This window comes from Cotesia typhae, unplaced genomic scaffold, assembly GCF_013202065.1.
Source record: "Cotesia typhae breed Kobodo isofemale line unplaced genomic scaffold, CoteBio_Ctyphae scaffold_13, whole genome shotgun sequence".
Taxonomy (NCBI): Eukaryota; Metazoa; Arthropoda; class Insecta; order Hymenoptera; family Braconidae; genus Cotesia; species Cotesia typhae.
The window spans coordinates 14,540,188-14,557,582 of NW_027423774.1; the positions used below are offsets into that span (position 1 = coordinate 14,540,188).

Consider the following 17,395-nt stretch of genomic DNA (forward strand, 5'->3'; position numbering starts at 1 on the left):
GCGTAATATACTATCTTACATGTATTTATATAAACTTATTTCTATTTAACATTTATTATTTGCGGCTGCGGCTGGTTTTCATATTCATGTACCTGTATTTACCTGGCTTTTAATTCAGCACAACGACCTAGAGAAACCGCAGAAAACCTGGTCGAGGTACAGACAGTAATAATAACATAATATCAGATCGTTGTTAACAATGATTATCCTCATCTATTATTTATTATTTAATTATCATATATTCATTAGAATCAATTAACGTATTATAGTTTTAAAAGGAGTTCAAAGTATTATCTGTTCAATAAATTATATCAGATGCGGAATTTACTTTAATATTTGCTAATCATTTCTAAATTCAATTTAATACCATTTACTATTCAATTATTCCAATACGTAATTAAATTTGTCTAAAACCATTGTGACATTAAATCTATACATATGTACATATATACACATGTTGTAGCATCTAAATACTCATTTATCTATGTTATTTAGTTATTTAAAATAAAGTGGATAAATAAATTATTATTTTATTATTTGTTGTTAAATTCGGTTGTAGTGCCTTGTTTTTTAGAGAACAAGAGACCGTTGAGTTTCCACACGTGTCTTTTATGGCTTTTCTTTTAAGGACGAAGTTGTCATGTGGCAAGGACATGTTCTGTGTTTACTCAAAGATTTTATGGTTTTTCAGAATCTAATACAATATTCCTTTGTATTATTTTCTTGACATTAAAGTTTCTCTTTCGAAGACACGTGTGCACTCGACGACCAAACTCAACAATTAAATCAAATATTAAATCCACTAGAAATTCTAAATCTATTTAAAATATAAATATAAATTTAAATTATAAATGCAACTAATTAACCTATTCAAATTCTGGTTCATCTGACAGGTAGTGTCACCTGCCAGATACAACCCAAAGCATTATAGTTATTGCGACATAACATGCCTCCGTCTAGTGATGTTGATATTTAGCTGAGAATATTACCAACGAGCGTTCATGCGCCCAAGAATATTGAAATACTCGGTTCCAGTGCGGGAAAAAGGAATTTAAATTTAAATTAATTTACATAAAACATCAATTTTAGTTTGCAGATTAACTTAATTTGTTTTGACATTTATTTTGACATTTATCAATTACTATCGAATATAAAAAAAAAAAAAAAAAAGGAAGTATATAAATAAAAGGAACCGAAAATATAACACGATCGAGATAACGTCGATTTGAGTTCTCGAGGAGAAGTGAAGTTACAATTTTTGAGTCCAAGCCTCTAGCTTCACGTCTCCCCTCCATACTTCACAAATACACTCTTATACTCTGTTATAACTTACTACCCTTATGTCTAATACATAAAATATCTTACTCCTACAATATATATAATATAGTTTTACATATTATCACCTAAGTTTTAACTATTAACTATTTATTACATTTATATTTACTATTTTGATTAAATAATTTGTTGGTTGATTAGCTTATAACAGTAATAATAATAATAATCTTTCTATAATATTAGAATATATATATATATATATATATATATATATATATATATATATATATATATATATATATATATATATATATTAGGTGTGTCAAAAAAATAGAATAATTTATTTTTTATTTTATACTCTGAAAAATAGGTTCGTAGACACCTAAAAAGAATTCTCTCCAAGTATAAGCTCTTAATTATAACGGAAGGTCCTCCGCTTTGCGGGTTTCTATTTTTTCGAATAATCAGATAAAAAAATTTATATCTCGCTTCCAACTGCTTGGAAAAATATTCCGTGGCATAGATTTTGTGAGAAATTGAATGCTTTACAAAAAGGTCTCTTATGACTTTTTCAAAAACTCAACCGATTAAAAGATATTCATAGTTGAAGTTTAGCTATTTTAAGGAAAATATTCGTTTTTATTATGAATTTTATAAGTCGATGAAAAAAATTATTTCGGATTGCGGAACTCATGATTTTGTAGGAAATTTACTGCTCTACAAAAATGGTCTCTTATGATTTTTTGATTAAGTGAAGCCGTTACGAGATATTCATCGTCAAACATTAACGAATATCAATATTTCCAGTTTTTGATCAATAATTCGATAAATTTTAATTTAAACTATGAGTTTCAGGAAAATTTACATAAATTTGAGTTTCGATCGATAAAGAAATGTTATAATAAGTTAGATAAAGAATTATTGGAATTATCATTGATTTTCCTTGGAGAAATGCCTCAAGAAAAGATTTCTTTCAAACGTCCTGGTGCTGTTCATCATGCTAGATGGATGGCTAAGGCCATTTATAGTTTGAAAATGTATCTATTCAGAGATGAATTCAAACTCTCTCAGAAAGAATTGCATGGTCTTCGTCATTTCTGTATTTTTATAGTCACATTGTATTTAAAAGCTTGGTTTTCATCAACTTCTGCAACAACTGCTGCTTATCATGACTTGCAGTTTATGAAAAATTTATTGGAGTACAAACATATCAATCCTTTGATTTCTTCAGCTACGTGTGAAAAAATGATTTCGCACTTATGGTATTTGAGCGATGAACTTGCCATTTTATCACTGTTTGACGATGGCGTTCCATTAGAAGTAAAAAAGTATTGTTGAAGCTGTTAATACTCGTGAAGGTACAGATTCTAAAGCTAAAAGATTTGTAATTGCTAAAAAGATTTGAATTCATTGGCGCAGAGAACTCTGAGTGACTTTGTGTCTAAAAAGTCATTAAATCTTTTCAAAATCTTCGATCTACCGTATGACTTTCTTGATGTCGATGTTGAATTATGGCCTACTAATGAGAGTTATCTCGAAAATAAAGAATACTTTCAACAACTAAAAGTTGTCAATGATTCAGCAGAGCGAGCTGTTGCATTAGTTAGTGAATATAATCAATGCTTGACAAAAATGAAGAACAATTCCAGTACTTATTGCAAGTTGTCAAAGAACATCAAAAACATTCCCAAATTGTAATAAAAGAAATTATTTATAGTAATAGCGTACTGTTATGTTAAAAATATAGACAATTATATTGCAATTGATAATTCAATAAAAAATTTATCTATAAAAAAGTTAAATACTGGTTGTTTCTCACTTGATTCAATACTTTTCATATTAAATTTGACAAAGAAATATGTCATTCACTTCAAATTAAACTAATCATTGGCTATATGTCGAAAAAAATGCTCTAATTTCTTGTTTTAATGCAATCAAACAAGCTCAAGACTGAAAACAATATTAAAAAAATTGTTTATAACATTTCTTTATCGATCGAAACTCAAATTTATGTAAATTTTCCTGAAACTCATAGTTTAAATTAAAATTTATCGAATTATTGATCAAAAACTGGAAATATTGATATTCGTTAATGTTTGACGATGAATATCTCGTAACGGCTTCACTTAATCAAAAAATCATAAGAGACCATTTTTGTAGAGCAGTAAATTTCCTACAAAATCATGAGTTCCGCAATCCGAAATAATTTTTTTCATCGACTTATAAAATTCATAATAAAAACGAATATTTTCCTTAAAATAGCCAAACTTCAACTATGAATATCTTTTAATCGGTTGAGTTTTTGAAAAAGTCATAAGAGACCTTTTTTGTAAAGCATTCAATTTCTCACAAAATCTATGCCACGGAATATTTTTCCAAGCAGTTGGAAGCGAGATATAAATTTTTTTATCTGATTATTCGAAAAAAATAGAAACCCGCAAAGCGGAGGACCTTCCCGTTATAATTAAGAGCTTATACTTGGAGAGAATTCTTTTTAGGTGTCTACGAACCTATTTTTCAGAGTATAAAATCAAAAATAAATTATTCGATTTTTTTGACCCACCCTAATATATATATATATATATATAATATTATTCTAGTTTGCGTCTGCGGCCGGCTTAAATTACAATGTACCTGCATTCGCGACCTTTATTTAGGGAAACCGCAGAAAACCCGGTCGAGGTACAGATGATAATAGTATGACATAGTCATTTTGACGTCACTTCTAAAATTATAACTAAACAAATGAAATTAATTCCTTAAAGGTTACATAAGGTATTACTTACTAATTATTAAACAATTATCAATATATAATTATTATTTATTATTATTAAGAATAGGGTAACTTAGTTATTTGATTAAAATAATTTGATAAAGTTATAGTTAGTTTGCGCGTGTTATTCCATTTGTAATTTAATTACAAATTAACAAACATCTAGTCAAATATCTTTAAGCTGAATTATTATTATTTATCTTAGCCAAGTATTTCTTTAAAATCTAATATTAACAATATGATACTTTTCTCTAACTTGTCTATTTAGTGTTACATGTTTATTAAAATATTTAATCACTTAAGGACAAAGGGATTTTTGAGATTTCCACGCAAGTCTTTTATGACTTTTCTCAAGAGTCCCAAATGTCATGTGGCCAACACATGGCTCCGGGATTTCTCAAAACTCTTTTATGATTTCCAGGACCAAACGACAATACTCCTTTGTATTTACTCTAAATTTTACTTTCCCTTTTTTTTTATGAGCGACAAATTATAACGAATTTTCTGCCTCACAGACGAGGACTAAGTAAACAGCTTAAGATTTATTTGTTTTTTTTTAAGTAGAGATTTATATTTAATTTTCAAATTGAGATTGAATTTGAACATATATCATTTGAGCATTTAAATTCGCGCTAAACTAACAGATGGTGTCACCTGCAGAGCAATGCCTGGCATCACAAGCTACGGTGAATAGCTCCATCGGAAATTGCTCAGCGCCACAATATCTACCTGTACAAAATTCAAAAATTTTTTTTAATTTTTCAAAAATTTTGTATGGCCAGAAATAAATTTTGGGAAAGTTCTTCAAGCTACTAAATTATTCAAATCTTTCAAAAATTTACTGTATTATTTTATTTGTAATTATGTATGTGTACATACTGTGGGAGGTTTTCCAGAATCGACTGATGAAAAATTAGCTGATATTGTTCTATTGTTATCAAATAAACTCAAAATCCCTGTAACTGGAAATGAAATTATCAAAACGGAGCGTTTGGGTCCGATGATCCAAAATAAAAATTGTGATATACGTGTAAAATTTAGCAGTCAGAAGTATGTTGACAGTTTTATGAACAATGTCAAAGGCAACATGGTCAAAGTAGGTGACTTGACATCAGATGCTCAATCATCGGAAGCCCCTATCTACTTACATCGCAGACATCCAGCATCTCTATACAAACTTCATCAGGAAATACGTAAGAAGTATCTAAATCTCCAGCCAAAGAATATTTGAATTTCATTTACAACTGTGAATATGAGATATGCTGCTGATAAGCCGCCAATTAAGCTGCGACCGTCAACAGGGCTTGAGTCACTTGCAGATCTTCTTAAATAACATGTATTAGCTCCTTCATTGCCAGTACCTAGCTCTTCTACAACTACATTTAGTTCATCATGTCGTCATTTAAATTAATAATTATTGAAAAGTTTGTCATATTAATATGCAATCATTCAGAAATGAGCTACACTTTGAACTTTTTAAAGAATACTTTAGATCTCATCGCTATGATATAATTGCTGTCTGTGAAACATGGCTTAATCATCTGGTATCAACACTCTAGTCTCATTACCATCTTATACCCTGTATTGGCATGATCGTGGTTTTCGGGATGGTGGTGGAGTTGCTCTATACATTCGAAACGAATTAAGATCTAAGTATGTTGCATCCTTTGCTAACGATGAAGATAAACATCCGGAATATTTATTTATTGAAGTGTCAGCCTCTCTGAGCGACAAAATACTTATTGGAGCAATTTACAAACCTCCCAACATAGAGCATCTGGATGATCTAGAAGATGAGCTTGAAACTCTCATGGTTTCATACAACAAGATCATATTGTTAGGAGACTTTAACGCTGATCTTAGCAAAAAATGTTTTTATGGCGATCAGCTTCGTAGCTTCCCCTTGTGGAAATAATTCTCTGAAAAAACTCTTGAAAAGTCTTTATAACTCTGAATAAGATTTTTCGAAAGTCTTCACAGCCCTAACTAAGTAAAGGAAAGCCTAAATAAGTCGTCAAAATACAGCAAAACTCTTCTAAAGTCAAATTTTCCCTGTAATTTCGGATTTTCTCAAAGAGTTATTAAGACTTGATAAGACTTATTCAGTTTGACAGGAAAAGATAAGAATATTTCTTTTCAAAAAAATTACTTATCAGAATTAAAGAAAATTGAAAATAAAACTATAAAAAAGAATTAATGCATGTTTTGTAAAAATTTTTTTAAAATAATATTTTCATCACGAAAATACTTTGATGGGCATCGAATCACTCATAGTTGAGCAAGTCAAAACATCAACAGCAAATGAAGTGCACTTGCTGTTGGAAACAGATACTACTCAAAGAGTAAATCTATTCGGTATTTAATTTGGACTATAAAATATTTGAGTCAATTTTCCAGGTAGGAGAGAATTTTCTAACCACACGCTACCTATTAGAAACTAAGAACACTTAAAGATTCTAACTGTAAATTCGTAAACTAAAATGAGGTTAGTATCAATTAATTCCAGCAGATGGCGTGTGGATAGAAAATTCTCTCCTATCTAGAAAGTTGACTTAAATATTTGATAGTCCAAATTAAATACCGATTGGATTTACTCTTTGAGTAGTATCTGTTTCCAACAGCAAGTGCACTTCATTTACTGTTGATGTTTTGACTTGCTCAACTATGAGTGATTCGATGCCCATCAAAGTATTTTCGTGATGAAAATATTATTTTAAAAAAATTTTTACCAAACATGCATTAATTCTTTTTTATAGTTTTATTTTCAATTTTCTTTAATTCTGATAAGTAATTTTTTTGAAAAAAAATATTCTTTTCTTTTCCTGTCAAACTAAATAAGTCTTATCAAGTCTTAATAACTCTTTGAGAAAGTCCGAAATTACAGGGAAAATTTGACTTTAGAAGAGTTTTGCTGAATTTTGACGACTTATTAAGTCTTTCCTTTACTTAGTTAGGGATGTGAAGACTTTCGAAAAGTCTTATTCAGAGTTATAAAGACTTTTCAAGAGTTTTTTCAGAAAATTATTTCCACAAGGGTAATTATATATGATTATATATGTTCATATATGTGATCATATATGATTATATATAATCACTAGCTGTTACCCGCCCTCTTCGCTGGGCATTTTATAGAGTTGTATTTTTAGATCTAAACTTGAAATTTAATTAAAGTATTGTTTTGACTTTCACAAATTCCAAATTTCATCAAATTAGCGTATACCTTTTATCCATGTAATTATTCCAGCTAATATTCATTGTAACTTTCAATGTGCAATCATTATAATGTTTGCGTAGCTTTTTTTCAAAAATGAATAATAATTGACACGAAGAAAAAAATTTTAAATGAGAATTTGTAGTCGATAGGAGCTATAGCTTGGAAATTAAAAATTTTTAATGTTAACACCCACCTTCGCAAACCCCTGTGAGATGAGCTATCGTAAAATTTGCCCATAGAATTTTTCTACATCTCTTACAGAAGATTTCTACCAAATTTGGAGTCGATAGGAGCTATAGTTTAAAAACGGGAATTTTTCAATATTAACGCCCCCGCAATCCTCTTTGGGGTAGAATATTGTAAAATTCGTTCATAAATTATTTTTTCATCACTTACAGAAAATTCCTACAAAATTTGGAGTCTGTAGGAGTTATAGCTAGAAAATTAAAAATTTTGATTGTTAATACCCACCCCCGCAACTCTCTGTGAGGTAAGATATCGCAAAATTCGTTTATAGATTATTTCTACATCTCTTTCAGAAGATTCCTACTAAATTTGAAGTCGATAGGAGCTATAGTTTAAAAACGGGAATTTTTCATTGTTAACGCCCTCGCGACCCCCCTTGTGGGTGGAATTTTGTAAAATCCGTTCTTAGCTGACCTCTACTCGGCGAAAGGAATATTCCTGCCAAATTTCACGTCTCTAAGTCTTATAGTTCCAGAGATATCGTGATGAGTGACTATATCTATTGAAAGTCTCCTATATATATATATATATATATATATATATATATATATATATATATATATATATATATATATATATATATATATATATATATATAGATTAATTGATGTTCCCAGTAATAATTTAACTTAAAAATATTATTTTTTTATAAAAATATCACTTAAATCACTGTTTCAATATAATTTTTTTGACAGTTGCTTGTTTACGTTTTTTTAATTGTGACATATGAATGAAATATTAAAGTGAACAATTCATTTGTTTTGAAGATAACTTCAAAGCTTTCAATAATAATAAATAAATAAATAACTAAATAATAAAAAAATATAAATTTTAACCAAATAAATATAAATAAACAAATTAAGTATAAATATAAATAATAAATAATTAAATATATGTTCACCCATTAAAATCATTATATATTTAAAAAGAATTGTTTTAAAATATGGACATAAATAATTTAAATTTAAAAGTGTTAATTATACATGGAAATAAAGCTTTTTATCCAGACAATTGGTCTCACGAAGTGAAGAAACAGATAATTGGTAAGTAAAAAATAATTAATTAATGTAAACATAATTATATTATTTTATTAAAATTTTTATTTTCTATTTTTTTAGTTAGTTAAAAAAACTTGTAATCATCAATCATAATTTATTATTTTTTTTTTTTTTTTATAGACTACGTCGACCAAGTCAATGAGATCTACATTGTTGGCTGCACAACCATAACTAAAGTTTTTTTAAGAGATGGGCGAATTCACGAAGCCATTGGGTTTAAAGAATCTCATCAAGAATCATTCGCTGCAGCGTACGATGATGCGCTGTAATTGTCATTTTTTTATTTAAATATTTTTTACAGTATAATATACAAATATAAATTTTACATACACTAACTTTTTTTATCTTCATTATAGAGATCTTTCACGACACATTTAAATTTTTTAAAGAATTTCAGGACATAATTGAAAAATTAAATGAAGAAAAATTAGAGGCTTGCAAAGTAGCAAGAATTGCAAATAAAATGGAAAAAGTTAAAATCATAATTATTAAAAATATCAATTAAATTTAATTGTGTAATTCTATAAAGATGTGAATTTTTTTTTAATAATAATAATCTTGATCAAAAAACAAAGAATATTGGGATCTGTATTTTTTATAAATGTAACAACAAAATATGTTCTAAGCTATTAAGGTAAAAGCTCCGATAGATGATCACGTACCAGTATATGATCACTCCGTGTATTTGTATATCTATATTCACAAATATAGGTATACAAATACATAGAGTGATCATATACTGGTACATGATCATCTATTAGGGCCTTTACCTTATATAAAAATTTTTCAGTTTTTTTATATTTAATGCCTTCGTATTATCCTTTAGGAATTGAATTTTATAATTTTTTAATTAACGCCCACGCAATTATTTGTGAGGGTGGCATTTCATAAAATTCATTCTTTACAGCTCAAAAACTCCAAAAAAATCATTCTGGCCAAGTTTCAATCCTTTAGCTGCTATAGATTAAAAGGTACAATTTCTTTTAGTTTTACGCCCACGCACGAACATGTGGGGGTAGAATTTAATGAAATGTATTCTTAACAGCTCAAAAACGCCAAAAAAGCATTCTGGCCATGTTTCAAAGTATTAATAGCTATAGATTGAAATTTACAATTTTTTCTAAATTTGACGCCCACGCACGAGCACGCCAGGGGGATGGAATGTCACAGAAATCGTTTTTAAAAAATTTCTAAATGTAATTTGAAACATTCTGACCAAGTTTTGAACTATTAAAAGCCATAATTGAAAAATATGAATTTTTTTTCGTGAACACTCCCGCAACCCCCCTTGTGGGTGGAATTTCGTGAAATCCGTTCTTAGCTGACCTCTACTTGACAAAAGGAATATTCCTGCCAAATTTCAAGTCTCTAGGTCTTATAGTTCCAGAGATATTGTGATGAGTGACGATCTATATCTATAGAAAGTCTCCTATATATATATATATATATATATATATATATATATATATATATATATATATATATAGATATGAAGTTATATATAATCATACATGATTATATATGAGGTCATATATAATTATATATGACCCCATACATAATTAGATCTGATCATACCTGGCTGTTATAAGCCCATATATAAGTCTATATATGATCAGATCTAATTATATATAAGTCCATATATAATTAGATCTGATTATATATGAGTCTTTATATAATTAGATATGATCATACCTGGTTGATAACCCCATATATAGTCATACATAAGTCTATATGTGATCAGATCTGATAATATATAGGTCTATATATGATTGGATCTGATCAGACTTGCGTAGTCAGATGTTATCAAAATTTTTTCTTTGAAAAAAAAAGGGAAAGGGGGGGGGGGCAGGCATCAAATACACCTGTCAATAAAGATATTAATATATAATCAATCATGTTACTACTTTCTTTTGAAAAAAGATCTTAATTTAATTAATTAAATTTAAAGTTATAAATATATTGTAAATTAACTCTGATTTTAAGAATAAAAAAAAAAAATGAAATAATAATCATAAAATGCATAGAAAAAAAAATTAAGAAAAAAATCTGTTTGTGCATTTTTTCAAATAATTTTTTGTTCAATAATGAATTTATTGATTTGAAAATATCTATCACAATAAAAAATATTTCTCGTTTTTTTTCTTGTAATTTAAATATTTAACAAGTCTCATTTCATTAAAATAAATATTCATTTTCTGTAACTAATTTAATTTCAACCTAAAATCATTGACACATAACACAACAGATACATTCATAACAATCACAAGTCAGGTTAAGCTTGTATACATAAGCGATAGAATGAGCGCGACTACCGATTTTCGGACTTTCTGCCGCCTCGTGTCTTGTTGTCAGTGCATGAATACATTTTTTAGGCTCCCCGTCGTAGAGCGCATGCGTGACTCGACCACGGCATAAATACAATTGAAATAAAGGCCAATATAACAATGTATAAAAATTCTCAGGATAAACACATTCACACACAACTCACATACGTTTATATTTCGTGCTATCTAGCTGACCCCTACGTCGCTGTAGTGCCCGCTGTCCACTAGACCCTCACGCTACTCTATCTTAGTTCACGCCGTCACACAAATCCTCACGTCACTGTGCTGGACCCTCACGTTACTACACACGCTGTCCACACAGCGCATGCTGTCCCATGGACCCTCACGTTACTCTAAGATATCTACCCCGAAGCCAGAGGAGTATACCATGAAACCGAGGTAGACTCTTTACGCACACACAACCACACTATTAACAATTTCCAATAATGACAAAAATACAATAAATGATTTCCCATTACTAAAATAATTCAATTCTTACTTACTAATTATCATTTCTAAATTCCTATTAATCATTCTTCCTATTTCCTAATTACTATTTTCCTTATTACTAAATTAATGCCGTATTCTTAATATTACAGCAATAATTATTGAATTCCAAGAGTTCCATGTATCTTGAATTAATCCCATTTTCCAAATCCGATGAATTATTAAATAAATTTTAGTCCATTTATTTTAGCCAAAGTTAATTTAATTCCGATATTTGAGTAACCTTAATTATTCTCTAAATTATTTTCATTTAATTCAAACTATTTATTTAATCCATTTTGAACCGTAAAGTTTTACTAAATTTCATTTCCCTTGTAAACGTGAAATTATGACAAAAGTTATTTCGTTGTGAGCCGAGATTTTATTTTTGATCTTGAGAAGGTTTTATACTGAGTTTTAGCGTGTGCCCAAATGGTTGACTATCTCTCTCGGTCTTGCGTCCTTGTCTCACAACTTTTGATGATTTCTTTTTCTTATGAACGAAAATTACAAATGTTTTATTCTTTACTTTTGACTAATTAATTTAAATAAACATTTTAACAATTCTTATCTGAGTCTAATTTTTTTACTGTAGTTTTATTTAACGCACTTCAAATTTATTCCAATTACTTATTGAACTATTTCCTGATTTTAATTTACTTTTGCTGATTTTATTGAAACTTTATTGAGAGATTTTAATGGATTAATTTCAATGTTAATTAAATTTTGTCTTAAATAATTTTAATTTCGGTTAACTCAATTCCGATTTTTCCTGGCTTAAGCCAAATCATTACTTTAACGATTATTAATAAATATTATTTGACACACGGCATGAGAATCTGAAATTAATAACCCGAAATATGTTCCTAGTATTATTAACCCAAATATGCCTATGTGTAAAATAATTAACCTGACTAAGACAAAGTATTTTTCCCTAATAAATTAATTAATAACCCAAAATAGGTCCTGGTATTATTAATTAACTGTTTTATAATTTTTACAATCTTAATTTTAAATTTGATTCTAATTCGTAAAATTCGTGATTGGGACCGATCGCGAAATGGCGATGAGCTTCAGCCGACATAAGGTCTGGCTGACGCCGCGAACCCGAGAAATTAATCAGACATGATTTTTGTACCTGGAGTTGTTTTGCTTTCCTTAATTTCTTTATCAGCAATTCCTTTTGTCGCTGTAACTCCTTGTTGAATTTTTCGGCGTACAATTGTCCTCGGTGAGATTCTCAATTTTGCGGCAAATGTCCCAGGTCACCACGTCACGTTTTATTCTCCTCAGATAATTATTCCCTGTAACAGCAAGTTATCATTAGAAATTTGTTGCAATTTAATCAAATCTAAGCGAGCTGGCATATTGGCCTAGCAGGCATTAAATTTGTCAAATTTTCATCGCCTCGTTCCACTTAGAGTGGAGAATTAAAAATAATTACCTGGTTTGAATTCTTCGCGAGGTGTTAACTTCGACAGTTCGATCACAATAAAATTACCAATTTTTGTTGGTTTGGTTCTTTCTTCACTCTGTTTTTCCCCACTCTCTCTCTCTCTCTCTCTCGGCGCCGGCGCCGAGAGAGAGGGAAACGGTCGATAATTGACTAATACGGATCGGAGACCTTCTTGGGATAAGGAAGGCCCCGTGTACTTCGTTACACAATGATCAAAATTGTAGCCCTGGAATACCCAGATATACTTCTGAACGCTTACAACGCATGCCTAGCAACTGACACGTTTCTTGCAGTCTGGCAACGGCAGAGATTGGTTCTTTTAGACAAAGGTAAGGAAATCTCTGTAACACCTTTATCGTTTAGACCACTCTGCATGCTGGACATTGCTGGGATACTGCTCGAGAAGCTCATACAGGGAAGACTACGCAACGACATCGATCGTGTTGAAGGTTTTACTACAACCAACACAGCTTCTGGAAAGAACGATCAACAGTCGGCGCGATCCAGAAAGTCGTAGGTACAGTGAGAGACGCATGATCTGGTATTGCCTACCGCACTGTTTCAGAAGCAGCCGTATTAGTCATAGCAAAAGCCGCGTCAATCGACTTATTAGCATTCGAGAGGGCGAAGATCTACGACACCAAAATAAATGGTGATAACTCTAAGGAGGAAAGAGCGAAGATAAAGACGGAAACGCTACACGAGGAGCAGGACCGATGGACATCCGGGGAAACAGGCAGATGGACGATACGTCTGATTCCAAACATGAACACCTGGCTCTTTCGCAAGCATGGAGAAATGGACTTCTTTCTAACCCAGCTATGGACGGGACATGGACAGTTTAACGCCTATCTTTTTAAGATAGGTTGCACAGCATGCCAACGTGCAAATACTGCCCAAAAAAAATTGACGATGTCGAACACACGTTCTTTGAGTGTAATCGGTGAAAGGACTACAGAAGCAGCATCGAAGAAATTATTGGCACCAAGCTCTCCTCCTCGAGCCTGGTGACCTACATGCTCAAACAAGAAGAAAACTGGTTAGCTGTCGCAGCCTACGCACAGCACCTTTCGAAAGAAAAAACCGCAGAAAGGGACCAGTAAACAGGAGCAGGCGTCGTGAGGCACAACACGGACTGGATTGATGTGATGTTTACGCAATTCCGACTCAGTCTTCTTCGAATCATCCACGGGGAGTGAAAGAGGAGTTTTTTTTAGTGGATAAAAATGCCATACTACCGACCATCATCTTTCAATGATAGCGGTGTGTTTAGAAGATTTTTTTCGCTTCTTAAGAAAAGAAAATTAGGAAAACGGTTGACCCTACAGGCCATCCCTGCAACTTCCCGCTGGTTCCATATTTAAGCGCTCAAAATTGCACTTATTACGTTTTTGAGCTCTTCGAGCTCAAAAATATAATTTTCGTGTCATTTCGAGCTCTCCGAGCTCAAAGAGATAGCTTTTCTAGACTTTTGAGCTCAAAAGTCTGATAGAGATTTAATAAAACACTATTTTTGAATTTTCAAATCGCAATAACTTTTGACTGAATGCACCGATTCTCACGTTCTTGGCAACGATCGACGCGGTTTTTAAAGCCCCATAAAGAACTTTTAAGTTCGAATTGATCGATCTAGGAATTTCGAAGTAATTCCGAAAAAACACTTTTTTTTGGGTTTTTTTCGACAACGATAACTCATGCACGAATCAACCGATTTTGATTTTCAAAACGGCATTCGATGTGGTTTTTCAAGGTTAAGAGCTGATTAGATTTTGGAGTTGATCAAAAAAGCCGTTTAAAAGTTATTCTAAAAAAACCACATTTAAAAATAAATTTTTCTTAATTTTTTGGGGTTTTTTTGATTTTTTGCAAAATCTATCGGTCCGAATCAGTTCAAATTTTCAGGAAATCTAAGTTTGATGAAACTCTTTGGAACGCCACTAGTTTTGTTCGATTCGGTAGAGCCGTTCAAAAGTTATAAGCGGGTCACACACACACACACACACACACACACACACACACACACACACACACACACACACACACACACACACCGAGAGAGAGAGAGAGATTGCACTTGGAAATGATCTAGTTCAAGCTCTAACCCATTCTAATTATACAGAGTAGCTTAAGGTAAAATGAGCCTATTAATATATTTTGTTATTTTTAACGATTTATAGGATTATGCAAGTACTTACAAAAAAAAATCCTATTTCATACACTTCAGCAGATAATATAGATAAATATATCAAAAACTGGATTAGCAACAAGTTACGAGAAGTAAAAAGAGGACCAAGAAATCAACGTCGTTCTCAAGATTAAAAATTAAAATTCTATTTTTATACCTAATAATTTATAGATTGGTTATGCATGTATTTGTTTTCTGAGGTTTAAATAATATAATATGTATTGAAAAAACAAAAAATTTAAAACAGATGACCCTACAAGCTATCCTGGCACTTTCCCGCTAATTTAAAATGCAAATCGTTCCAAATTTCATCAATCACGACGTTTTAGAGCTTTTTAAAAAAATTTGTTTAAAAAAAAGCGATTAAATAATAAATTGAAATGTTATGTAAAAAAAAAAATATTTATTCTGTAATTTTTCGACAACGATTTCTCTTTAACACATTTACCAATTTCAAAGCGGTTTGCACCGATCGACGTTTTTTAAGGTAAAAAGTTAATTAGTTTTTGGAATCGATTAATATTCTAGGTCGAAGGTTTTTTACTTTTTGCCGAATTCTTTAAGATTTTTAACTGATAACTTATTGATCAAACTACTGTAAATTGATGGTAAAACCATTTTCAAGTCATCATAAAAACACTATACAGGGTGTCTCTGAAGTGGCGGGAGTAATTGTTGGGGTCGATAGAGAAAAAAATACTGAATCGAAAGTTCCTGAGCCAAAAATTTTTTTGGGCCATAGAATTTGAGTTATGAATTAAAAACGATAGCCAATCAGAAGCGCGCTATTCGAGAAATGAAAATGAGCGGGGAAGTAGAGGAGACGCGAGAGTGAGATGCTGCAATAGCAGCTTACTCGCTCACACAAAGCCGAGCATGAGAGGGGATTGTGACGCTATGAGCCGAGTACGTAAGTGTGAATGAGTGGATGTATGAGGTCGCAAGCGGACGGCTTAATGTATGAGTGTGTGTCCGTGTATCGCAGCATTATTGGAGGCGTTGTAACGCTGAATTAAAGCTAACCGGGTACTCTAAGACAGAGGAAAAAATTTTAATTTTTATTTTTATTCGAAAAATTTAATAAAAAAAAATAAAAAGGCCCAAGATTTAACCAGACCCACAGAAACGGAGAGTAAATTTTTAATTCTCATTTATTTTGCTGGGGATTATTTTCAAATACAAAAAAAAAAAAAAGGCTAAGATTCAACTGGAATCCAAAAAGAGATGGATGAAAAATTTTATTTTTTATTTTTAATCAGCAAAATTATTTTTCTTTAAAAAAGAGCCCAATCTCGACTGGAGCAAGAAAAAATGATTGAAAAATTTTATTATTAATTTTCAATCAACAAAATTATTATAAAAAAATAAATGGGCCCAAGTCTCAACCGGACCCAAACAAACGGATAAAAATTTTTATTACTTACTTAATTTGCTGGAAATTATCTTTAAAAACGAAAAAATGCCCAAGACTCGATCGGATCCAAAAAATAACAGTACAAAAATTTTTTCCTTATTTTCAATCAGCAAAATTGTTTCTTTTAAAAAAGGCCCAATCTCGACTGGAGCAAAAAAATGATTAAAAATTTTATTATTAATTTTCAATCAACAAAATTATTTAAAAAAAAAAATAGTCCGCAGACTCAACCGGACCCAAACAAACAGATAGATAGTTTTAATTACTTATTTATTTTGATGGGAATTATTTTAAAAAACGAAGAAAATCGCCCAAGACTCGACCGGACCCAAAAAAAAAAAAATAAATTGAAAAATTTTGTTTTCATTTTCAATCAGCCAAATTAATTTCTTTTCGAAACAAGGCCCAATCTCAAACAGACTAAGAGAAACTAATTAAAAAATTTTATTTTTATTATTAATCAAATATTATTTAAAAAAGAAAATAAGCCACAGACTTAACCGGACTTAAACAAACGGATAGAAAATTTTTATTACTTACTTAATTTGCTGGAAATTATCTTTAAAAACGAAAAAATGCTCAAGACTCCATCAGACCGAAAGGGAGATGAATAAAAAAATTTTACTATTCATTTTTAATCATCATAATTAACTTTTTTATAATAAAAGGCTCAATTTCGACCGGACCCAGAAAAAATGATCCAAAAATTTTATTTTTTATTGTTGATCATCAAAACTAATTAAAAAAACAAATGAGGCCCTAGACTCAACCGTAGCCGAATGAACGTATAAGAAATTTTTATTTTTTCATTTGAATTGGAAGGGAAATTATGGAGAACGAAAAGAATGGCCAAGACTTGTCTCGACCTCGAAAAGACATTGGAAACTTTTATTATTTACTTTTGACGAATAAAGAATGATTTTTAAAAGAAGGCACAAGAGTCGACTGGACCTAAGTAAAAGGA

At 30.7% G+C, this 17,395-nt stretch overlaps 1 long non-coding RNA gene across 1 annotated transcript; it reads right to left on the bottom strand.

Moving 5' to 3' along the window:
- Nucleotides 1–8,500: 8,500 nt before the first annotated feature.
- On the bottom strand, nucleotides 8,501–13,078 carry LOC141534713 (uncharacterized). The gene is made up of 3 exons (XR_012480458.1): nucleotides 12,821–13,078; nucleotides 12,515–12,680; nucleotides 8,501–8,829 (listed from the first exon to the last, which is right to left on the bottom strand). It is a non-coding gene; the product is annotated as an uncharacterized LOC141534713 (long non-coding RNA).
- Nucleotides 13,079–17,395: the final 4,317 nt, after the last annotated feature.